This window comes from Gorilla gorilla, chromosome 8 (genome assembly GCF_029281585.2).
Source record: "Gorilla gorilla gorilla isolate KB3781 chromosome 8, NHGRI_mGorGor1-v2.1_pri, whole genome shotgun sequence".
Classification (NCBI taxonomy): domain Eukaryota; kingdom Metazoa; phylum Chordata; class Mammalia; order Primates; family Hominidae; genus Gorilla; species Gorilla gorilla.
Window position 1 is genome coordinate 111,261,302 of NC_073232.2, and position 25,844 is coordinate 111,287,145.

Here is a 25,844-nt window from a genome sequence, read left to right on the forward strand (position 1 = left end):
TCTGAATAGACCAATAACAGGCTCTGAAATTGAGGCAATAATTAACAGCCTACCAACCAAAAAAAGTCCAGGACCAGATGGATTCACAGCCGAATTCTACCAGAGGTACAAGGAGCAACTGGTACCATTCCTTCTGAAACTATTCCAATCAATAGAAAAAGAGGGAATCCTCCCTAACTCATTTTATGAGGTCAGCATCATCCTGATACCAAAGCCTGGCAGAGACACAACAAAAAAAAGAGAATTTTAGACCAATATACCTGATGAACATTGATGCAAAAATCCTCCATAAAATACTGGCAAACCAAATCCAGCAGCACATCAAAAAGCTTATGCACCATGATCAAGTGGGCTTCATCCCTGGGATGCAAGGCTGGTTCAACACACGCAAATCAATAAATGTAATCCAGCATATAAACAGAACCAAAGACAAAAACCACATGATTATATCAATAGATGCAGAAAAGGCCTTTGACAAAATTCAACAACGCTTCATGCTAAAAACTCTCAATAAATTAGGTATCGATGGGACATATCTCAAAATAATAAGAGCTATCTATGACAAACCCACAGTCAATATCATACTGAATGGGCAAAAACTGGAAGCATTCCCTTTGAAAACTGGCACAAGACAGGGATGCCCTCTCTCACCACTCCTATTCAACATAATGTTGGAAGTTCTGGCCAGGGCAATCAGGCAGGAGAAGGAAATAAAGGGTATTCAATTAGGAAAAGAGGAAGTCAAATTGTCCCTGTTTGCAGATGACATGATTGTATATCTAGAAAACCCCATCATCTCAGCCCAAAATCTCCTTAAGCTGATAAGCAACTTCAGCAAAGTCTCAGCATACAAAATCAATGTGCAAAAATCACAAGCATTCTTATACACCAATAACAGACAGAGAGCCAAATCATGAGTGAACTCCCATTCACAATTGCTTCAAAGAGAATAAAATACCTAGGAATCCAACTTACAAGGGATGTGAAGGACCTCTTCAAGGAGAACTACAAACCACTTTTCAGTGAAATAAAATAGGATACAAACAAATGGAAGAACATTCCATGCTCATGGATAGGAAGAATCAATATTGTGAAAATGGCCATACTGCCCAAGGTAATTTATAGATTCAATGCCATCCCCATCAAGCTACCAATGACTTTCTTCACAGAATTGGAAAAAACTACTTTAAAGCTAATATGGAACCAAAAAAGAGCCCACATTGCCAAGTCAATCCTAAGCCAAAAGAACAAAGCTGGAGGCATCACACTACCTGACTTCAAACTATACTACAAGGCTACAGTACCCAAAACAGCATGGTACTGGTACCAAAACAGAGATACAGACCAACGGAACAGAACAGAGACCTCAGAAATAATGCCACATATCTACAAGTATCCGATCTTTGACAAACCTGACAAAAACAAGAAATAGGGAAAGGATTCCCTATTTAATAAATGGGGCTGGGAAAACTGGCTAGCCATAGGTGGAAAGCTGAAACTGGATCCCTTCCTTACACCTTATACAAAAATTAATTCAAGATGGATTAAAGACTTAAATGTTAGACCATTAAAAACTCTAGAAGAAAACCTAGGCATTACCATTCAGGACATAGGCATGGGAAAGGACTTCATGTCTAAAACACCAAAAGCAATGGCAACAAAAGCCAAAATTGACAAATGGGATCTAATTAAACTCAAGAGCTTCTGCACAGCAAAAGAAACTACCATCAGAGTGAACAGGCAACCTACAACATGGGAGAAAATTTTCGCAACCTACTCATCTGACAAAGGGCTAATATCCAGAATCTACAATGAACTCAAACAAATTTACAAGAAAAAAACAAACAACCCCTTCAACAAGTGGGCAAAGGACATGAACAGACACTTCTCAAAAGAAGACATTTATGCAGCCAAAAAACACATGAAAAAAGGCTCATCATCACTGGCCATCAGAGAAATGCAAATCAAAACCACAATGAGATACCATCTCACACCAGTTAGAATGGCAATCATTCAAAAGTCAGGAAACAACAGGTGCTGGAGAGGATGTGGAGAAATAGGAACACTTTTACACTGTTGGTGGGACTGTAAACTAGCTCAACCATTGTGGAAGTCAGTGTGGCGATTCCTCAGGGATCTGGAACTAGAAATACCATTTGACCCAGCCATCCCATTACTGGGTATATATCCAAAGGATTATAAATCATGCTGCTATAAAGACACATGCACACGTATGTTTATTGTGGCACTATTCACAATAGCAAAGACTTGGAACCAATCCAAATGTCCAACAATGATAGAGTGGATTAAGAAAATGTGGCACATATACACCATGGAATACTATGCAGCCATAAAAAATGATGAGTTCATGTCCTTTGTAGGGACATGGATGAAACTGGAAACCATCATTCTCAGCAAACTATCGCAAGGACAAAAACCAAACACTGCATGTTCTCACTCATAGGTGGGAATTGAACAATGAGAACACATGGACACAGGAAGGGGAACATCACACTCTGGGGACTGTTGTGGGGTGGGGGGAGGGGGGAGGGATAGCATTAGGAGATATACCTAATGTTAAATGACGAGTTAATGGGTGCAGCACACCAACATGGCACATGTATACATATGTAACAAACCTGCACGGTGTGCACATGTACTCTAAAACTTAAAGTATAATAAAAAAAAAGATTAAAAAACTTAAAAAGACTTGTCTTTTAATCCAGGATGCTTGGTCTCCATGTGGCGAAACAGTTTTGAATATTTCATGGCCTTTTTTGGATAACTGATTGCCACACAGTATACAAAGCAGGCTTGGAGAATGTATATCACTTGTTGCAATGAATCATAATTTAAGTAGGACTCTTGGTATCTTCATTTAAATGCAGCTTTCTTTTGTTGGCATTCTTAGAGTCTTCTGCTGTCTCATCACTGAATTTTTCCTCCTTTTCAAAGAAGCTCTCTAGTGATGTTTGTTTTTTACTCATTTTGCCTAGAGTTAGCTTGTGGGCGTACCAAAACTGTGATTGAGACAAGTGCACAGTGTTAGAAAGAGACGCAAACAAAAGAAGTAAAAAAAGTAATGGGCAGGCCATGTGGAGATTAAAACAAGTGTCAGATTCTGACTTAAAGCCTGCCACCAGATGCAGCTGTACAACTGAAGTACATCAACTCACCTGCCAACAGATGCAGCTTAATTGTCACTTGCCATTTGCTGATAGGGTTTTGATATCAGTCTGCAAGAAATTGGTTTATTATGGTCTCTGTGCAGTCAAACTTCTCTGCTAATGTTAATCTGTATTTGTAGCCACTCTCCAGCACTAGCATCACTGCCTCAGCTCCACCTCAGATCATCAAGCATTAGATTCTCATAAGGAGTACACAACCTAGATCCCTCACATGAGCAGTTCACAATAGGGTTTGCGCTCCTATGATAATCTATTGCTGCTGCTGATCTGACAGGAGGTGGAGCTCAGGCAGTAACCCCAAGTGATGGGGAGTGGCTGTAAATAAAGATGAAGCTTCGCTCGCTCACCCTGCCACTTAGCTCCTGCTATGCAGCCTGATTCCTAACAGGCCATGGACTGGTCGGGGTCTGTGGCCTGGAGGCTGGGGACCCGTGTGCTAAACAATGGTCTTTACCATGAAAGCACTTATAATACCATGATAGTAGCTTGAACAACATGATGTCAAATGAGTCTTCCATCTCTAAAATGAAAATTAATTGAAATCTGTTCATCTATATTCCAAAATAGCCAAGCTTAGATCCTGGAGCTCTAGCAACAGGGACATTGGAGACATTGTTAGCTTCTATGGGATGTGCCTAATAGAGTCTGTCCTATTTAATAGCAAGAAAGGCATGCTCCATTATTCTGCAATCATTTCACATTACCTACACATACACACAAAATGTCTTAGTTTATTCTTCAGAACTTTTCCCAGTATATTCTAACATAACATCCTAAATTTTATCCATCCATTTCCCAAATCAAACCCCATGCCCCAGTCATACTGGTCTATTAACTGTCTCTATAATTGATCATGCATATTCCCACCTCCACTTTTTTCTCATACCATTTCCCTAATGTGAAGTGACCTAACTAGCCTTCATCTATCAAATGGCTACCCATTTTTCAAAAATGTCTACTTCATTCATTCATCAAGTGTTATAACACATAGGCTCTAAGAATATAACACAGAACAAAGTTCCTTACATTCAAAGAAGAAGTTACAGACAATAAATTGCTAAACAAGCATAAAATGTGAAGAGAAATAAAGGGGTTAGAAAGTGCTGAGGTCAGAGTGGGGACTGGTATTTTATTTAGATGGCCAGGAAAAAGCCTCTCTGATATATGAACAGACGCCGGAAGGAAATGAGAAACCACACAGGCATCTGAGGGAAGAAATTTTCAAGCAGAACAGCTAATGCAAAGGCCCTTACACTAGAGCATGCTCTGTATTTTAAGGAAGAGCAAAGAGGCCAATGAATATAACAAATAAGAGAGTAGGAGAAGAAAGGTCAGAGAGTGGGCAGACAGTGGGGAGTAAAGTGGGTGGTAGATGGCAGACTTTATAGCCTTGTAAGTCACTGCAAGATGGTAGCTTTCATCTGAGGGACATGAGAAGCCACTAAGAGGTTTTGAGCAGAAGAGTCACATGGTTCAACTTAGGTTTAAAAGGATCCATGTATATATGTCAATGAAAGTAAAGGATAAAGGAGGGAAATTAAGTGTTGTAGGTTTTGAAGAGAGAAGAGAAAGTGAAGAGAATAGGAGAATGGGTGGTGGACAAAAAAAAAAAAACAGTAAGATTGGTGGGCGTCACCAACACCTATTTTGGGTTAATGATCATGAAAGTAAAGTAAACCCAGTTAGCAAAGTCATGCTCCACCAACATAAAACTGGATAGGAGCAGGTCTGAGGCAGGCTTCTCCCAGGTGGCTCCACTGTCTCCAAAACCCTCCCTGACCATTCTAGGTTTCAGTCACCATTTTCATTTTATCAGTTCCACATACCTTTCTCTAAAGCCATATAGCACCAATGCCTTTCCACTCATGTAGAAATGAATCAATTGCATATTTTTCTTATCTTGTCTTTCCAATCAAATTTTAATTTCCTTAAGGATAGAGACAAAATGTGACTATATATTCACAAAAACAGGATAAACTCATATGTAAGGCAACTTTTAAAAAGAAATGTTAAAAATGACAAAAATATATTTCACTGGATAAAATACTTTATTGTTCCCTTGGGCTTTAAGAAACTAGAATAGCCCCTTTTCCCTTTAGCTTTCTGCGTTCTTTAGGATTTGTCCTGTAATTTAAATAGTTATTTTTTTTCATGGTAACTGATTTGGGTTTTTAATAGCATTTCTTAGTAATAATTCTCTAAAAGGACCAAAATAAGACATTTTAAAATAGAAAATGTTAATGTTTTCCAGAACACAGGCATGAGATTATGTTGCTGCTAATCATTTACTGGGGAGATCTATAGGGAAGCTGAGGCCATGAGGGTTTGATTTCCAAGCCACAGCTCAGCCTCTGTGTTGAATCGTTGAAGCACAGTAGGATTTAATTCAATTCAACAGGTTTTCATTGAGTACCTACTATGTACAAGGCATTGGGCTAGATCTGTCAAGAAAAGCACAAAGAAAAGTCTTGCAGTCAAGGATCTTATTATGCAAGAAATTATATACAAAAAATAGCAGAATGATGCCTACAAAGGAGGCACAAAGTACTTAAAGAAAGAAATAACATCTTTCTTCCCTACAAGTATTCTCAATGGTAGCCATGTGTACAGTAAGTTAAAATGTGATGCAGGAATCAAAACACCTTCATACTGTACTGGCCAGAAGCACAGGGTTTGGAGTTAGACAGCAAGGTTCCAATCCTGGCTATAATTCTTTGCAGCTGTTTGACCTTGGACAAATTATTTCACTTCTTTGAGTCCCAGTTCACAATGGGGATAATAGTTATGGGAATTTCTACAGTTAACCAATATCCAGTTTCTAGTTCTGAGTACATAGAAGAATTGTATTTTCTTGTCCCTTCTTTGATTTCTTTGATCGCTATGATTTCCCATACATTAAGTTAGCGCCATGGTCCCTCCATCCAGTCATTCATCAGTAAAAATTTAGGCTGTAAAATTCCTAAATACTGTGATCAGTGCTAAAATAGAGTAAATTACAAGGAACAAAGAGCAGGGAGTAACTATTTGCCTGGAAATGCTGGGTAAGCTTTCACATAAGAGATGCCTTTTGGCTAGGCCTTAAAAAATGAAGAGGGCTACGGCATCTGAGCCAGAAAGAACTGCATGTATAACAACATAAACATACAATTTCATATTCTGGAAAAGACAAATTGCTCAGACATATACAATGTTCTAAAGTATCACAATGATTTGTTAAAATTGAATATGGTTGTCCTCTTGGACATCAACTTCAAAGTTTAGGCATGTCCCTGTCACAGCCTAGTTTCCCTTGACTGCCATAATAGTATATAGTTCCACTAACTCATGGAACTGCCATTCATTAAACCTTTGAAGCTTTACTTTGAATATATTTTTATTTTTACTCTTCACTACCTCTTCAGTTAATACACTCCAGAAATTATGTAAAAGAGTTATTTCCTTTTAGTTAAGCTTCCATTTATTAAGGAAGCTTCAGTGTTGGTCCTCTAATGCTATAGTACTGAGATCCAGCAACTAAGACTATGCTCATGTTGTCCATACTCTGGATACTTTAATGGATTGGTTACATTCCCTTTCAGCTTCATGCATCACTTCCAATCTGTATAAATTTTTTCCTGAACAGGATCTCTAACACCATCACACTTCCTCCTCACTCTATATTAGTTGACCTTTCTGATTTCATAATTTTGAAGTATAGTGACCCAAAAATTATACATGGTGTCCTAGATAGAAGGGCACCAGTTTTACAAAAGGATAAAACAGTGTTTTCCAGAGATTATCAACATACTTCTTTTGCCACAACGATGACATCTGGAACAGTATTCCATAGCTCTTGGTTTCCATGTTGGTAGCCACACTGAAGTTCACTATTATATTTCTTTCTGCCAGAATAGCACAGAAATTAAGCATGAAGGCTTTGAAGTCAGACTGCCTGTATTTAAACTCTTAATTCACCATTTTCTTGCCATCACCTTGAACTCAGCCTGAGGGTGGGGAAAATCCCAGTGTTAAACTCTGAAAATGATGCCAGCTGTGGGCTTATAACCACAGAAGGTGCACCTCCTTTCAGTTAAGCAGCATGGAGAAGAAGCTGTGGGGACTGTAATCTGCCCAGGTCTCAGTTTCACAGCAGCCCATAGGAGGGCAGTGGGTATTGTCCTAGGTATGTATAGGAGAGCCTAGCTTCCATGTCCCTCCTCAACCAGACAGCAGCTGCAGCTACGTCAAGTCAAATTCAGCCTAAGGGCAGGGCACAGCCCAGCATTAAACTCTCAAAATGGCTCCTTGGGCCTGCAACCAGGGAGAATGGGACCCTTCCCAAACAGGCATCATAGGCAAGTAGCTATGTGGCATGTGGTCTGCTTATGTTTCAGTCTCACAGCAGCCCACCGCAGAGCAGTGCATCTTGTCCTAGATATGCATAGTAAAGCCCGGTTCTCCTGTCTCTCCTTGGCCAGACAGTGGCTATAGCCATGTCAGCCCAAACTCAGACCAAGAGTGAGGCACAGCTCAGTGTTGAATTCTCAGGTCCCTTGGTCATGGGACCAGAGAGGGTGGGTTCCCTCCCAAGCAAGCAGCATGGACAAGAGGCTGTAGGAATTGTGGTCCACTCACATCTTAGTCTCAAAGCAACCTGTTGTAGGGTAGTGGGTATTGTCCTAGATATGCATAGGATAACCTGGTTTCCCTGTCCCTCCTTGGCAGAGTGGTGGCTATAGCCACATCAGCCCAAAGTCAAGCCAAGGGTAGGGTGCAGCCCAGCATTAAACTCTCAAAACAGCACCTTTGGGCCAAGACCTTAGTGGGTCTATGGTTTCTCAAGTAGCCAAGATTGCAAAAGCCCATTTTTGATTCCTGGGGGTTTCTCTATCACTGTTTCCCCATGTCCAGGAGCTTTTCCCAGCTCTCAGTCTGTTCCTGGCTGAGGAAGGTGCTTCGAACCCTCTCCTTACTTGCTTCTGGTGCTTCCCATCTCTTCTCTGGTGAATCCTAGCATTCTCTCCTAAATGATCTGTTCAAAATATATCTGCTGACTATTCTGGCTCCTCTACATGGAGAAGGTACATATTACCTGCATCTAGTCAGGCATCTTGTCTCCCAAAATTGTATTTACCATCTTTAAGCCTTGGTTTCCTTACCTTTAAATGTAGATAATAATAATTCTACCTTATGAGTTTGATGATGCCTATAAACAATAAGCAACGGGTCTGCTACACATAGTAAGCACACAACAAGTATTATCAATTACTCTTTTTATTATTGCTGTAATATTAGGCCCATTCCTGATGTATCCCCCTTCAGGTTTGTTTTTTCAGTGTCCAGAAAAACTTAGTTCAACCTACCTCTTTGAAAAAGTCACCATTTATTCTCCTTTCTGGATAAATTTTTAAAATATTAAACCTGAGTTCTCTTTCTGCTCCATAGGAACCCTATTATACTTCCCCCTTAAGATAAATATTCTATTCACTTCTACTTATCAAAAAACACCATTGAGAAAATAAATGGACAAGTAATAGGCTAAGGAAAAAAATACAACACTTATATCTGACAAAATTATATCCAGAACAAATAAGAAATTCTTAAAAATCAGTAAATAAAAAGCCAATAATCAACCCCCTCAAAAAAGAATCAAAAGAAAACCAGGCAAGACACTTGGACAGACACTTTACAAAAGAAAAATCTATAAACGGACAATGAGTACATGAAAAGGTGATCATGATTAGTCAGCAGGAAAGCACACATTAAAAGCATACTGAAATTAAATGCAATGTGGTATCCTGGATCGGATCCTAGAACCAAAAAAAGACATTGGTAAAAACTAAGGAAACTCAAATAAAATCTACAGATTGGTTAACGATATTATAACAATGATCATTTGTTTTGACAAATGCAATGTCATATCTTGGATTGGATCCTAAAACCAAAAAAAGAGATTGGTAAAAACTAAGGAAACTCAAATAAAATCTACAGATTGGTTAATGATATTATAACAATTATAATTTGTTTTGACCAACCTATCAATGTATTAGTTTTGATTAATAAAAAATGTTAATATTATGAAAAGTTGAGTGAAGGTTTATGGGAACTTGCAACTCTTCTGCAAATCCAAAATTGTTTGAAAATTAAAAGTTAAAATAACAAGATAACACTAAGCGCCCATTAGAATCAGTAAAAAAATTAATGTTGGTGGGGATATGGAGCAACCAGAACTTTCATATATTGTTGGTAAGAGTGTGAAATGGTAGAACCACTTTGGAAAATAGTTTGGCAGTTTCTTAAAACATTAAACATATCTCTAGCTACCCTATGACTCAGAAATTCTGCTCCTAGATATTTTTACGAGAAAAACGAAAATCTATGTCTATAAAAAGTCTTAGGTGTGTCCATAGAAGCTTTACTCATGATAACCAAATACTTTACAGTCAGTAAATTCAGATATCCATCAACAATTCAGACATCCACCAAAAGGTTAATGGATAAACTGCGGTATATTCATTTAATGGAACAGTACTCAGCAACAAAAAAAGGGATGAAGCATTTATATAAACAACAACATGAGTGAATATCAAAAACATTATGCCAAGTGAAAGAAGCCAGACACAAAAAAGTACATGCTACATGATTCTATATATATGAAGCTCTACAATAGTCTAACATAATCTATAGTGATAGAAATCAGATGAGTGGTTGCTTAGAATTGGGACTAAGTAAGTGCTGACTGGGAAGGAGCATAAGGAAACTCTCTGGGAATGATGAAAACGTACTGGGTGCTGATAGTGTTGGGGTAATACAAGAGTAGGCATTTGTAAAAACTGATCACTTAGGACCTTTACACTTCACTGTGTGTAAGTTATATCTCAATAAAAAAATTTTTAATAATTTAAGTATGTATTTATTCCTTTTTATTTCCTGTCCCTAACGTCCTTACTTTAGTCAATACAGACCCTTTCTTTTTTTTTGTTTTTGAGACAGAGTCTCACTCTGTCACCCAGGCTGGAGTGCAGTGGAGCGATCTCAGCTCACTGCAACCTCCGCCTCCCGGGTTCAAGCGATTCTTCTGCCTCAGCCTCCAGAGTAGCTGGGACTACAGGCATATGCCACCATATCCGGCTAATTTTTTTTTTTCTAATAGAGATGGGGTTTCACCATATTGGCCAGGCTGGTCTTGAACTCCTGACCTCGTGATCCACCCGCCTCAGACTCCCAAAGTGCTGGGATTACAGGCTTCAGCCACTGTGCCCAGCCAAAACAGACCTTTCTACTCCACACTCAATGCAATGACTACATCTTAGAGGCCTTTGATTAGAAGGCTTTTTATAGATTTTGAAAGTCTAACTGGATTATATACACTTATTCCGTTCAAAATAGCAACTTATCATAAACAGGAGACTGAAGGGACTGCAGTATTTCCAGCATTTGTATTTTATACTTTGGCACAATTTCACACACAATTTAAGAATATACAAATAGCCCTCTTATCTGAAGGAATCCTAAGTGTTTTACAAACCTTCAAAACAGATTTTTAAACTATCTAATATTTTATAGGAAGAACATTTCATGCACACTAAAGTGCAGCCACATCTGGCCTGCAACATGGCAGCTGTTTAACAGCCATGACACCTCACAAAAGTTTAGGACAGGAAATAAAGAATTCTACAGCCAACCAAAGTGAAGACGAGGAAGGTTGCAGATGCAGAAAGCTACAATGGCTTGGGCTGGAGCATGACCAGCACGATGTGGTTAACTCATCTGTCGTAATGAAAAGCACAAGTGTCATTAGTAGTCAGAGCCTCATCTCACAGAAGGTATGTCCCGCAGCACAGTGACCTTTTCCTTCCATTGGTGGCATTTCTAATACGACAGGAAAAATGCTCCCACTAGCCATGCCCAAAACATTCCTTCCTGAAGTCTCCATTCCAGGTACTACACTACATACAAGTTTAGCTGTGCTGAAATTTGAAAAGGTCTTTATCTTCATGTCAGAAGCTCAAGCCAACACTTAGTTGGATATATTTCATCACAGGCAAATAGAAAAGAGAAAGTTGTGATTTGGGTTAAGGGACTACAGGCAAATACATTATCATGAAAATATTCTCCTTTTCATTTTCTTTTCAAATACTTTTCATTTTGTTTTGCCAAATTAAAGAAGAAAATTTTCAGTGTTTTTTCCTGTGATAGTCTTAAAGTATCTTCCTGATGAAAGCTCAACTAGTTTCATTAATCCTAGAGGAGAATTCTAGATGTAGAAGAGATTAAGAAGACCACGGATTTTTTCATGTGATTTTGGCTGGTAGTATCTGCCTAAGAAGGCTTCTTGTAAGAAGGGCATCAACATGCCTGTAAATAATCATCACACCTTGGCTTTAGCTCCCTGGAAACGTAGGTTCTCCTTCATTTAGTTCCAAACTTTTCTGGATGCTAGACCTCAAATCATTTTTTCCAAACACAGGAAGTGAACCAGATCACTCAGTCCTCCAGCAACTCCCCCATCACTCTCAGGATTACATAAGAATTTGTATCTTGAATTTCCATGCCTCCCCCTTTATACTCATGTATTCACTATTTAAAAAGCCAGGTAAAGATAACCCAGTACCCAGAATTCTGTACTAAAATAAAAGGTCTATCCATGCAAAAGGTATACTCTACTCTTTCACAAGGCATATGAGGCTGTAGAGACACCTCCTGGATCCCAAAGCATACTAATGAGACTCCAACCTTATCAAAGGACATGTTATTATTCCCCTTCAATTCTGCCCGAAGGGAAAGCCAAGTTAGAGATGGAATTCCATATAAGGCTGGAATTACATTTATCTATTATTGCTTGGATCCAAGTATATGGGTTTGTATGTATGAGGAGAGGGGTTTCTTAGAATGACTGAGGTTTATAGAAAAGGAGAGAAATTATTGCACTAAAACACTAATGCCATCAAATGAAATAATGTTTCAGTTACCGGCCCAAAGCACACTGCTAAGTGGTATAGACTAAGTGTGTGTGTGTGTGTGTGTGTGTGTGTGTGTGTGTGTATGTGTGTGTAAAGAGAGAAAAAGAGAGATCAGAAGGAGCTAACTCATCATAATGGGCAATAAATATATGGAGGAAATATGAGTTTTGCAAACAATGCTATTGCAATTTGATTTTGGAAACTCAGATGCAACAAACATCTGTGGGCAGTTTCCAGGTGCCTGAAGAGCTTATGTGTGCCTATTTATTTAATCTTCCCAACATCCTTGTGAAAGTAATTGTATACTCTTATTTTTATAGATGAGGAAACAATGGTTGGCCAGGCAAAAATGATTTATCCAAAGTCATTCATGTGCAAACTAGAAGTAAGTCCTCTGAGTTCAAATCTCTTGTTTTTCTTCCCATGCACCATGCTGCTTTTTTATGTTGCCAGTCTGCAATGAAGTAATCTCATTGGAAGTGAGATGTGAGCTGGGAATTGAAGGATATTCTGTGGAGAGGAACAGGAAAAGCATTTTAGGTAGGCAGACTAGACTCTACCATGATTTTCAAGCAGAAAAGCCCAAACAAAAGACCAGTTAAGCGGGCAACGAGGAAGCTTGCTTTAAAGGAAAGATTATATAGAAAAGAAGAGGGAACTAACACTCCAAAGATAGGCCTGGACAAAATCATGGTAAGATTTTACCATTAAGCTTAACAGTGTTGCCTTATTTTCTTGATAATGGGGAGCCACTATAGTTCTTTGAATGACATTTTTGAATTCACTTTTAAGAAATATCATCTTAAAAGTGAATTTGCAGTATGATAGATGAATTAGTGGAGAAAGAATAAAGAAACCAGTCTGAGGTGTTTGTTTTAGCAGTGCAAATGTGAAATGGTAAACTAGGACAGAATGGAGAGAAAAATAAAAATAAAAACAATCCTTGGCATGCAGTAGACACTAATTAGTAAGTGTAACATTTATAAAAAGGCAGAGCAGGGGGAAAAAAAGGCAGTGTGAGGAGAGAGTCATTAGAACTTGTTAACTTACTGGCTATGGAAAACAAGAGAAAGTGTGTATTAACTGTCACTCAAATGTCAGACCCAGACAACCTTGATGATAGTGGGATCATTAACAGAAGTAAGAAATTTAGAAGAATGGAACCAAATTTAAGAAAGAAAAATAACAGGTTAAGATTATGAAACACTAAATTTGAGACAACTCAAGGTGCCTCATGAAAATGTTTTGTGGACACAATTACCCAGGAGAAAGATCAGGCTGGAAATTTAGATTTGTCCATCATCTTTACAGTGGTGGAACCAAAGTGGAAACAAAATCACCAAGAAAAATTGCATAGAGTGATAAGAGATAATGGCTAAGAACAGGGTGCAAGAACAAAACAAAGCATACACTCAGAGGTGCAAAACAGTATCGAATGTTACATGCAAATCAAAGACACTAAGGCTGGGAAAAGACTATTTGATTTGACAATTAGGAGGTCATGGTGACCTTCAAGAGCTCGGATTCAGGCAAGTAATTAGGAAAATGCAGATTTCTGAGAGCTAAGGAGAATGTGAATTGAAAATGGAGGATGTAAGACAGATTACTTATTTGAAAAGATTGGCAGTAGAAGACGAAAAAAAGGGGGTTTTATATTATATGCTAAGCTTAATGTCTCTAGGAGAACTTTAACTTTTTCAGTCCATTATTTTAATTTTTATTTTTATAGTAAAATTCTATTTTAAAGCACCACTATGCTACAACCTGAATTAAGCTATACCATGGGTCAAATCCTGTCCTGTCCCCTCCGTGCACAGTGTTATATAGGATATTGGTCTCAATACACCAAAGAAAGCATATGAGTAATAGACTTGTCCACCCCATTCCTATCTGTGTTATTAAATAGTTGAACTGTAATTTGAATTTATAAAACTAATGTTGTCTCTTTGGAATTTTAATGTTTATTATCTGAAATAAACAACCTCATTTCTCTAATCACCCTCTACTGACAACTTTACTAATTTGGTAAATTAGTAAATGATGATGATGTTGAAGTGTGAAAACCATATTGATATAAGATTTATATTTAAATCCAGATGTCTACACTTATTAAACCACTATGAAGCCTTATGATTTATTTTCTCTCACTATAGGTCACAGCATATAGCTTAGAGAACACTTAAGAGAAGTAGGCTAATGCACTCATACTTCATTCCTGGAACCTTTGGTTCTAGTTTGACTAAATTTACCAATAAAATAAGCTTGATGGACATGTGCAAAACTCTAGTCAACATTATTCACTGTAACGAAATTCTCTACTTACCTGCTTCCATGAGGTAGTCCTAGTGCTGCCAACAAGAAATTTCTCAAGCACATAGCCATTTAAATAACTCAGGCCATGATTACATAAATTACTTTACTCCAGGTTAGTAAAAAGAATAAAGACAAAATAGATTTTACCTTTAAATTTTTTCTTTCACCAAAAAAACTACTGACAGAAAAGATACTTTGTAACTAGTCAAATGCCAGGCAAGGAAACTGTAATGGCCAAAGGACCACAGCCACACAAACCCATGAATATTCAGTAAAGGCTTGTTGACGGTACACACCATTGATGATTATACTTTAGGGTAAAGATAATGTTATGAGTAAAAAATATGACATAAATTTGAATCTTAAAATCCTGGAAATTATAATCCATCAAGCTACAGTACATTACTAAAAATCATAGAGAATGTTCTGATCAAGAGTCAGCAAAATTTTTTTTTCTGTAACAGGTCAGACTATAATTAGTTTAGGCTTTACAGGCAATATGGTCTCTGTTGCAGTGAATTAACTCTGCCACTGTAGTGCAAAAGTAGCCATAAAGAATATATAAGATAATAACTGTGGCTGTGTTCCAATAAAACTTTATTTACAAACACAGATGGCAAAAGCAACTACTCATCAACAAAAATCTGCAATGAGGAGGTACGTCAAAGAGACATGGGAGCCAACTGAAAGAGCTCCACATAGCCAAATCTAGAACAATTTGAACAACGAAATAAAGTAATATTATAACCCAAAATATAAAATAAATATCCATATTCACTATTAATAAGCAATTGATCAATAAATGGGGAGAAAAGACAAATATCTCATGCAGAATACAAATAATTGATGTAGATACTCCATCCTCATGGAGGTGGAGCATAACTCTCCACTCTTTAAGTGTGGGCTGCACATAGTAGTGACTTCCTTCCAAAAACTACGGTATGGATACCGAGGAAGGGTAAGTAACTTTACACTGGAGAAACCTGACAAACACTACCACAGCCAGGTGATAAAGGCCAACATGAACAGTGATAAGTCACATTGACAGTGACTTATAACCAAATCTATAACCTCAGTTTAAATTGTAAGAAAAATAGCAGACCAATCTCATACAGACACCTGATAAAATACCTGACCAATATTCCTCAAAACTGTCAACATCATCAAAAACAAGAAAAGTCTGAGAAACTGTCAGTCAAGAGGAGCCTAAAGAGACATGATGACTAAATCTGGATGAGATCCTGAACAGAAAATGAACACATGTAAAAACTAGGTAAATATCTATAAAATATGGGCTTTGGTTAATTTTTTCAGATGAAAAAGTATTTTATATTTTTATTTAATAGAAAAATAAAAATTACAAAATACGTATACAAAATAATGTTTTGAAATATGTATACATGGTGGAATGGATCAACTGAGCTATTAACGTAGGTATTACCTCACATACCTATCTTTTTTTGTGATGAGAACACTTAAAATCTACTCAATACATTGTTATTACCTACAGTTAAACATGTTGTACAATAGATCCTTTGTACATATGTCTCCTATCTAACCGAAATTTTGTATTCTTTGACCGACATCTTCCCATCCTCCCTATCCCCTGGTAACCACCATTCTACCCTCTACTTCCCCGAGTTCAATTTTTTAGATTCCACATATATACTATGCAGTATTTATCTTTCTTTGCCTCTTTATTTCACTTAATATAATGTCCTCCATGTTCATCCATGTTGTCACAAATGACAGGATTTCCTCCTTTTTAAGGCTGAATAGTATTCCATTGTGTGTATATACCACATTTTCTTTATCAATTCATTTGCTTGTGGACACTTAGATTGATTCCATATATGGCTATTATGAATAATGCTGCAATGAACATTTGAGTGCAGATATGTCTTCAATATACTGGATTCATTTCCCTTGAATACCCATTAATGAGACTGCTGCATCAAACGATAGTTCTATCTTCAGTTTTTTGAGGAATGTGCATTCTATTTTTCATAATAATTGTACACATACCCACCAACAGCATGCAAGGGTTTCCTTGACTCCATATCCTTACCAACAAGTTATCTTTGGTCTTTTTGATAATAGCAATTCTAATAGGTGTGAGGAGATATCTCACTGTGGTGTTAATTTGCATTTCTCCGATGGTTAAGCACATTTTTGTATGCCTGTTGGCCATTTTTATAGCTTCTTTTGAGATATATCTATTCAGGTCCTTTGCCCATTTATTAATCAGGTTCTCTTCTTGCTATTGAGTTGAGTTCCTTACACATTTTGGATATGAACCCTTTACCAGATGGATGGTTTGCAAATATTTTCTCCCATCCTATAGGTTCTTTCAACATTCTGTTGATTTTTTTTAGCTGTGTGGAAACTTTTTAGTTTGATATAATCCCATTTGTCTATTTTTCCTCTTTTTGCCTATGCTTTTGAGGTCATGCAATTTTTCCCTAGATTTTCTTCCAGTGACTGTAAAGTTTCAGATTCTAAATTTAAGTCTTTTATCCATTTTGGGTTGATATTTGTATATGTTGTGAGACAAGGTTTTAATTTCATTCTAGTGCATGTGGAAATTCAGTTTTCTCAACACTATTTTATTTGATATAAGTATAGCTACCCTGCTCTTTTCCATTTGTTTGTTTCCATTTGAATGGAATATCTTTTTCCATCACTTCACTTTCAGCCTGTGTGCCCTTAAAGGTGAAATAAGTCTCTTGTACACAGCACATAGTTGGCCCAGCTTTTTTTTAATCCATTCAGCCCCTCTATGTCTTTTAATAGAAGAATTCAATCTACTTACATTCAAGATAATTATTAATATGTAAGGGATTATCACTGTTATTTTGTTATTGTTTTCTTGTTTTGTCTTGTTTTGTTTTGTTTTGTTTGTAGAACCTCTTTTCTTTCTCTCTTGCTGTCTTCCTTTGCAGTTAAGTGATTTTTCTCTAGAAGTATGCTTTAACATCTTACTTCTGATCTTTGGTGTATCGATTATAGGTTTTTGCTTTGTGGTTACTTTGAGGCTTACATAAAACCTTATAGTTATAACAGGCTCTGTTTACCCAAAGATTTGATTGCATTTAAAAAAACTAAACACTTTCATTCCTCCTCCAATATTTTATGTTTTTGATGTCACTGTTTACAACTTGTTATAGTGTGTAATCCTTAAGAAATTTCTGTAGCTATTAATCTTTTTAATAGTTTTGTCTTTTAACCTTCATACTAAAGATATGTGATTTACATATTACCTTTATAGTATTAGAGAATTCTAAATTTGACTGTGTACTTACTTTTACTAGTGAGTTTTATACCTTCATAAGTTTTTATATCACTAATTAGTGTGCTTTCCTTTCAACTTGAAGAACTACCTTTAGTATGTTGTATAAGACAGGTCTGGTGGTGATGAACTCCCTCAGCTTTTATTTGTCTGAGAAAGTCTTGATCTTGCCTTCATTTCTGAAGGACAGCTTTGCTGAATACAGTACTCTTGTTTGGCAGGGTTTCTTTTTTCCTTTAGTACTTTGAATATACCATTCCACTATCTCCTGCCTATAAAGTTTCTGCTCAGAAGTCCACTGATAGCCTTATTGGAACTCCCTTATATGTGATCTCCTTCTTGTTCCTTGTTGCTTTCAGGATCTTCTCTTTGTCTTTGATTTTTAACAGTTTTATTATAATATGTCTTGGCATAATCTTGTGTGAACTGAATTTGATTGAATACCTTTGACCTTCTTTTACCTAGATCTCTGGATCTTTATGTGTTTTCCCAGATTTGAAAAGTTTTCTGTTACTATTTCTTTCAGTAAGCTTTTTACCCCATTTGTCTTTCTTTTCTCCTCGAAATCCTATAACTCAGACATTTGCTCTTTTTACATTGTCCCATAAATTCTGTAAGTTTTCTTCACTCCTTTTCTTTTTAATTTTTATCATTCGACTATATATTTTCAAATAATCTGTCTTCAAGTTCACAGATTCATTCTTCTGCTTGATCAGTGCTGCTACTGATGCTTTCTATTGCATTTTTCACTTCATTCATTGTGTCTTTCAGCTCCAGAATTTCTGTTTGACTTTTAAAAACAATTTCAATCTCTCTGTTAAATTCCTCACTTTGGTAGTTTACTATTTTCCTGATTTCATACAATTTTTTTCTGTATTTTCTTTAATTTTGCTGGGCTTCCTTAAGACAATCATCTTGAACTGTTTTTTATGCAGTTCATAATCTCTATTTCTTTGAGGGTTAGCTACTGGGAGATTATTGTACTCTTTTGGTAGTGTTATATCTCCTTGGTTTGTCATGTTTCCTCTTATCTTACATTGAAGCTTGCACATGGAAAGAAGTTGGAATTCACTCTAGTTTTTGCTGACTGGCTTTGTATGGGAGAGCCCTTCCTTTTCAGTCCATCCAGAGATTCTGAGTAAGTTGTCTGGCATTCTGAGTAAGTTGTCCATAGGTGGGTTTACTGCTGGAGTCTTTGGACAGGTAGCCTCGTAACTGGGTCAGCAGGTGGGTGGGCCTGGAACCTGGTTCCACGGGGTTAAGCCTAGGGCCTAAACACACCAGAGTGGACCTGTTGATTGGTTCCTCAGGAGGAGACCTGGAGCCTAGGTCACAGAGGGTAGGCCTAGAACCTATTTTTCCAGGGGCTTCCCTGAAGCCTGTATCCACATGAACTGATCTGGCACTGGGGTGATCTCTGAGCCCAAGTCTGCAGGGGTCAGCCAGGTGCTGGGATGGTCCTGGGAACTGAGTCCACAGGGGCTGGCTTGGAACTAGAGTGGGGATGGGACACAAGGGTGAGCCTGGGTTCTGGATCTATAAGGTGGTCCTAGAGTCTTGATCCATGGGGACCAGTCTAGAAACAGAGTCTGTTGGAGCAGGCCTGGACCCTGGATCTGTTGGACCTTGTGGCCACAAGGACTGCCCTGGAGGATGGCACCACAGGGACAAGTCTGGCACTGAGCAGGCCCAGAGCCTATATCCACAGGAGCTTGCCTTGTATCTGATGCCAGAGGCTATGACCTGGTGCTAGAGTGAGATTAAAGCCTGAAAAGGGCCTGCAACCATCCTGGCTTTGGCAGTCATGGGCTATTATGGCTCCAGGCTCCAAAATCTAGGGCAGAACTGAAGCCTGAGGTCCCAGAAGCTGGCCTGGCACTGGGTGGGCCTAGAACCTATATCTGTGATGTCCAGCTTGGTGGTTTGGTCTATAGGTACCAGCTTGATGACTAGGGCTTCAGGGGATGGCCTCATGCAGGGGTGAACCTACAGCCCAAGTCTGTAGAGGTTGGCCTGGTGCTATGTCATGCCTGAAACCCAGGGCCATTGAGACCAGTCTCAGGCCTGGGGCTGCTGGGGTAGGCCTGGTATTGGGGCAACCACAAGTCCTAGTGTGCAAGTCAGGCCTGGAGCCAAGGGCTGCAGGATTCTGTTTTGTGCCAGGGTGGGCTTGGAAGCTCAATTTACAGGTACTAGTATGGAGCCTGGGGCTTCCAGAGCTGGCCTGGGACTAGGTGGGCCTGGAGCCTGTTTCTGCAGAAGCCAGCCTGGAGGCTGTGTCCACAGGTATTGGCCTGAAGACCAGGGCTTCAGAGGCCAGTCTGGTGCTGGGGCAGGCCTGAAGCCTGGGATTATTGATACTAGCCCACTGCTGGGGGTGGCCTGGAGCCTAGCACTGTGGGGATCAACCTGGTGTAGGGTAGCACATAGAACAAGTCCTCCGGGTAGACCTGGAGTGTAGAGCTTCAGGATCTGGTCTGACACCAAGATGAGCCTAGACATTGAGTCCACACATACCAGCCTGGAGTCTGGGGCTGTGAGGGCTTGTGTGGCACTGGGTTTTACTGGGACAGGGCTAGTGTTGGGGTCCCAGGCAGCATCCGATGCTCACTTCCCTGACCCTCCCCCAAGGAGAGAGTATCTATCTCCACACTGTGCTGCCTGGAGTTGAAGGAGGAGAGATGCAGGTGATGTAAAACTGTCTTTTCTACCCTCTTCAATGTGTCCTTTCTTATTTCTGTGCTATACTTAAGTGCTGAAATCTCTCACCTGGCTTCTGTTGCTGATGTAAAGGAATTTTCATGCATGAATAGTTGTTCAAAGTGATGTTTTTGCAGAAGACAATCACTGGAAAGTCATATTCTGCCATCTTGCTGACATCAATCTGGACTTTAGTTAATTAAAATATATATAAATAAGAGATGGCAGGCCAGATTTTGCCTGGAGGCCATAGTTTTCTGAATCCAGTCTAATTGCCATATTTACTGAAGGTCATGATGGTCTCCTACAGTCATAACACAAAACAGAAATAGATGACAAAATGGGAGCAGGGCCTTTAGAGTCTAGCCCCTTATTTCACATCTGAGAAAGCAGGAGCAGTGAGGTTAAGTTTCTTACCCAGGTCCAACCAGTCTGTAAGCAGTGGACCTAAAGCTGAGATTCAGGGTCCAACTTCCTGGCTAATGCTTTTTACGCTACATGATGCTGCCACCCTCTCCCCATGCCCTGTATGCATAATTCCAAGTCACTCAAGAAAAAGAGAAGCACTTTGGCAATTCAACTGACTTATGCAGTCCAAAAAAGAAAATCCTAGTATGACTTCTTGCTTTCTTCCCAGATAAGATTTTTTCCCTAAGTTCTTGCAGCTGAAGGCTAGAACCCATAGAGCACCAGAGCCCAGAAGGACTGACTCCTCACTGCTTTCCATCTCCTGATCTTGTTTACATGTGTTTATCTGCAAAAGTTTTAATGGAATAAGAGAAAACGAGTGCTTTAACTTCCCAATAAAATCTGTGCCCCAGCATGAGTCATTGTTTTTTTTTTTACACTAGCAAGGATAAAGCCTTCTGGTTTTAATAACTAATACTGCTGAGTTCAATAAAAAGCACTTAATTTAATTTAATCCAAACCTTGATCAACGCCAGCTTCCCCTGGAATTTTATCTTTGTTTTAACTTGAGTCTTTATGTTCAGAAAAATGAGAGGCCAAAAGGAAAGAAACAGAAGTCAATTAGCTTGTAGGCTTGTTTCTAGACAAAGGACATGAACATACAAGATTGACAGGTAAACTCCAAGGCTCTAATGTTTCTGCCCCGCTGGACAATCTTTTCCTGGCAGAATTAATGCTTTCTTTAATCCTGAATAAAGAAACTGAACAATTCACAGCCCCATTTGGAAAATGTTTTTAAACAAAATATTCCAAAGCCAATTAGCATCAGATTTCTAAACTAGAAATATATTGCCTTTAATGTATCAATAATCGAGAGATATGCTACTGTAAAATTAGATACAGAAACCCTCAAGTCCATCTGTTTCAATTCTAAAGCAGCCAGACTCAGTGCTTAAGGGACTGAAATGTATATAGGGACTAAAATGGAAATAAAATGAAGCACCCCTGAAGATAGTTTTGATAAGCTTTTCTTAAATGATCCCTTTATTGTCACAACAGAGTTCAGTCCTATTTCTAAAAACATCCATTATTGTAGAATTGCAATTTACTATTAACCGAAACCACTTTCATAACTTCAACCTGAAAGTTCCTGCTGCTATGTCAAGTTTGAACCAAAAACTTTGCAACAGTTGAGGGGAATTATGAAAATCTACATTTTTGGTTCAATTATGTAGTTTTTCAGTGCAAAGGCTTTTAGAAATATTCTGAAGGCTATTAAAAGAGAACTGAGGCCAGACACAGTGGCTCAACTATAATCCCAGCACTCTGGAAAGCTGAGGTAGGAGGATCGCTAGAAGCCAGGGGTTCACAACCAGCCTGGGCAACATAACAAGGCCCAGTGTCTACCAAAAAAAAAAAAAAAAAAAAATTGCCAGGCATGCTGGTACATGCCCTGTAGGCCTAGCTACTCAGGAGGCTGAGGTGGGTGAATTGCATGAGCCCAGGAGTTTGAGGCTGCAATGAGCTATGACTGCACCACTGCACTCCTGCCTGGATGACAGACTGAGATCCAGTCTCAAAAAACAAACAAACAAACAAAAAGCAGGACTGAGCATCAGGGATAGCATTCAGTCTCCCTCCAGAGCCGGGTTACTACTGGCAGCCACATTTCCTTGCCACCATCTGGAAGTACTGATTCAACAGTGGACCAGAGGGAAAAGGCAGCCAGTTTCTTGTAGAATTCCAAACTTCAGTTCCTGTAGCACCTGGTTTCCATAGGGGTTTCATGTCCAAGTCTGATTAAACCACAATTCATAGACTATAGAATGTTAACCCTGGGAGGAGACAAACAGCATCTAAGCCAGTGATTCACATACTTACGGATTTCAGGACCAGTAATATTTCAAAAAGAAAAATATCAGGGCACCAAAATAGAGTTGCTCATTTTTTTCATAGTCATTTGCTTTTGCAAAACAAAGACATTTAAAATAGCAACTACCATTAATTATCAACATCATTTCATAACTTCGATAACAAAAATGTAGGAAGGACATAAACTTGGAACTTAAAAATTAAATAAATTTAGTTTCATAAAAACTTGTCACTTGGTTCTTATTTTGTCCCAAGTTGCCAAAAACTTCATAAACTGAAATTCATTTACAGACCATTGTTCGGGAACAATTAGCTAGTTTAATTCTTAATAGTAGACCCTTAGAATCCGCTCTGTTGCGACCACAGCTGTTCTCCAATAAACTAATAATCTAAAACTCGGTGAGATTCTTTAAGGAATGAGATGATTTACTGTGCTTAAAGAGGACATCAAATGAAACTTGTAGCAATCATTGTTTTGGAAAGCCAAAAGACCTGAAGTAAACTAAATGTGTTTATTTTCTATTTTTTTATCTTTGAAAATATTTTAGCATAAAACATTATAAAAGGTAAATAAAACATACTTCGGGAAAAATGACCATGAAATCAGCCTGTTTGAGAATCTTCACCTTTGCCTAGAAGCAATAATAATGTTAACGATATACTTTCCTGAGCTTGGGAAAAAGCAGGCTCATGAATTGCAGCCTTGTGAAAGAGGGATTTACTTGACTTCTATTGATTCCAGAGATCAGAATTACCATAAATGGGCAGAAATTTTAAGAGAGGCAGTATATAGATAAAGATAAGAACTTGTTTTTAGAGGCATAACTTCCTAAGTAAATTCAAAGATGACTGGGCAACTTCATGGTATGGGAGGCCAACCTATTCTGGAAGTGCTTAAGCGAAACCCGGTTAACAATTTGGCAGCTTTACTGAAAAGGGAAATCAAGGTAGTAGATTGGCTCAGATAACCTCTGAGAAGCCATCTAACTCTAAGAATCTAGGATTCCTTTCCCATCCTAGCCCTTACCAGCCAAGAATCAATAAAATATTAGTCAAATACTCGAGAATAGGCACAAAATTCTCTTGAGGATGAATATTAATTGCACAATTTCAGAACACTGACAAGTCGGTAATCATCAGTCTTTTTTTTTTAACTGTTAAGTTCAGGGGTATATGCGCAGGTTTGTTACATATGTAAACTTGTGTCATGGGGGTTTGCTGTACAGATTATTTCATCACCCAGGTATTAAACCTAGTACCCATTAGTTATATTTCCTGATCCTCTCCCTCCTCCCACCCTTCACCCCTCTGTAGGCCCCAATGTGCGTTGTGTTCCTATGTGTCCATGTGTTCTCATCATTTAGTTCCCATTTGTAAATGAGAACATGTGGTATTTAGTTTTCTGTTCCTGTGTTAGGTTTTTTTTTTTGGGGGGGGGGTGTAATTTAGGATTTACTTTTGTAAAACCATGTAGACAAATATTAAATGTTATGCTTGCATTTTGAACCTTATAAATATGAAACACAAAACAACCAATGTTAAATACTGATCTCCTACGCCTGATCTAGATTTAGATATTGAGTATTTCACATTTTACAGAAAGGAACTTTCAAAGTTGGATCAATACTTATAGTATGTACTATTATTCAGTAAAACCTTCTTGAAATTTAAAAGGCTGATATTAAAATTAGTTTTTTTTTCTCAAATATGCTAAAACATATCAGTTTGGATTAACCTTCAGATTTTCAGGCCATGAAAGATATACAGGCTGGGCGTGGTGGCTCATGCCTATAATCCCAGCACTTTGGGAGGCTGAGGCGGGCAGATCACGACATCAAGAGATAGAGACCATCCTAGCCAACGTGGTGAAACCCCATCTCTACTAAACATACAAAAATTAGCCAGGCGTGGTGGCATGTGCTGGTAGTCCCAGCTACTCGGGAGACTGAGGCAGGAGAATTGCTTGAACCCAAGAGGCAGAGGTTGCAGTGAGCCGACATCATGCCACTGAACTCCAGCCTGGCGACAGAGCAAGACTCCATCTCAAAAAAAAAAAAAAAAATGCTCTAAGCAAGCATAAAGAGTGTTTTGGGTCAAGTTACTTCTTTGTACAAATCATACATTGTATCAATCAATCTTTAAAAGAAATTCTTAAAAGCATTCAAAAAATGCTTGCATTTTATAATTGTCAAACAATGTATTTATATTACAGAAGATACAACAAATTTTACATAAATAAAAAAATCTCACACTATATTCTCAGTCCTAAAATAAAAAAGAACTCTGCAAATTAAAGAATTATCAATGTTGTTCAGAAAACATACCTTACTTTTACTTTGAAATTCACTTTAACTGCTTGACATATAATTTAATACTTAAAAAAATATAGCTAAATTATTTTATAATATTTATAGAATATTATTTCTCTGAGTAGACATGTTTCACACAACAGTTTCCAATTAATGCAGATAATTCATTTGATAATTTTAATCACAATTTATGATAGACTGATTAATGGATTAAAAATTTATTCAGTAATTTAGATGCCATAAGAACCATTGAAAGTAATAATCTGATAATTACTCATTGTACAATCCTGCCCATTAGTAATACTAAGCCAAGAATCTGATCGCTATCACATTCTGTTGAATTATGTTTCCATCTGTGTGACTGGTCAACAACAAAAAATAGATACACAATATCATGCTTTTTCCTTTTCCTTTTTTTTTTTTAACAAGCAGCTCAATGATTTGGAGGGTTGGTTAATACAATACAGAGAATATAGGGAGAAAGTATAAAATGGCACCTAACACCAATGCCAGTACTTATCTCATTATGGTTATAGCTAAGGATATTATTAATATTTGTGTTATTTGCTTTTCTTTAGAACTTAAATCAAAGCCATTAACTTGAACTTGAGGTATATACACAATACATATACAACCTTATGCAAAATACTTCCCATATGTAACATTATATTTTAAAATACTGGAAACTGAATATCTGTGCTGATTTGTATTTTGACTTAACGGACCAAGCAGAGAATAACACTCAACTAGGGAGGGTTATACTGATAATAAAGCTCTCAAAATTCAAAATGTCTTCCTCTCCCTTTGTACTTACCAGGGGCTA

At 38.0% G+C, this 25,844-nt stretch overlaps 1 protein-coding gene across 4 annotated transcripts in view; it reads right to left on the reverse strand.

The window, feature by feature from the left end:
• The window catches only part of HPSE2 (heparanase 2 (inactive)), an 840,195-nt gene that overhangs the window by 533,809 nt on the left and 280,542 nt on the right, over positions 1-25,844 (reverse strand). The window lies entirely within an intron of this gene.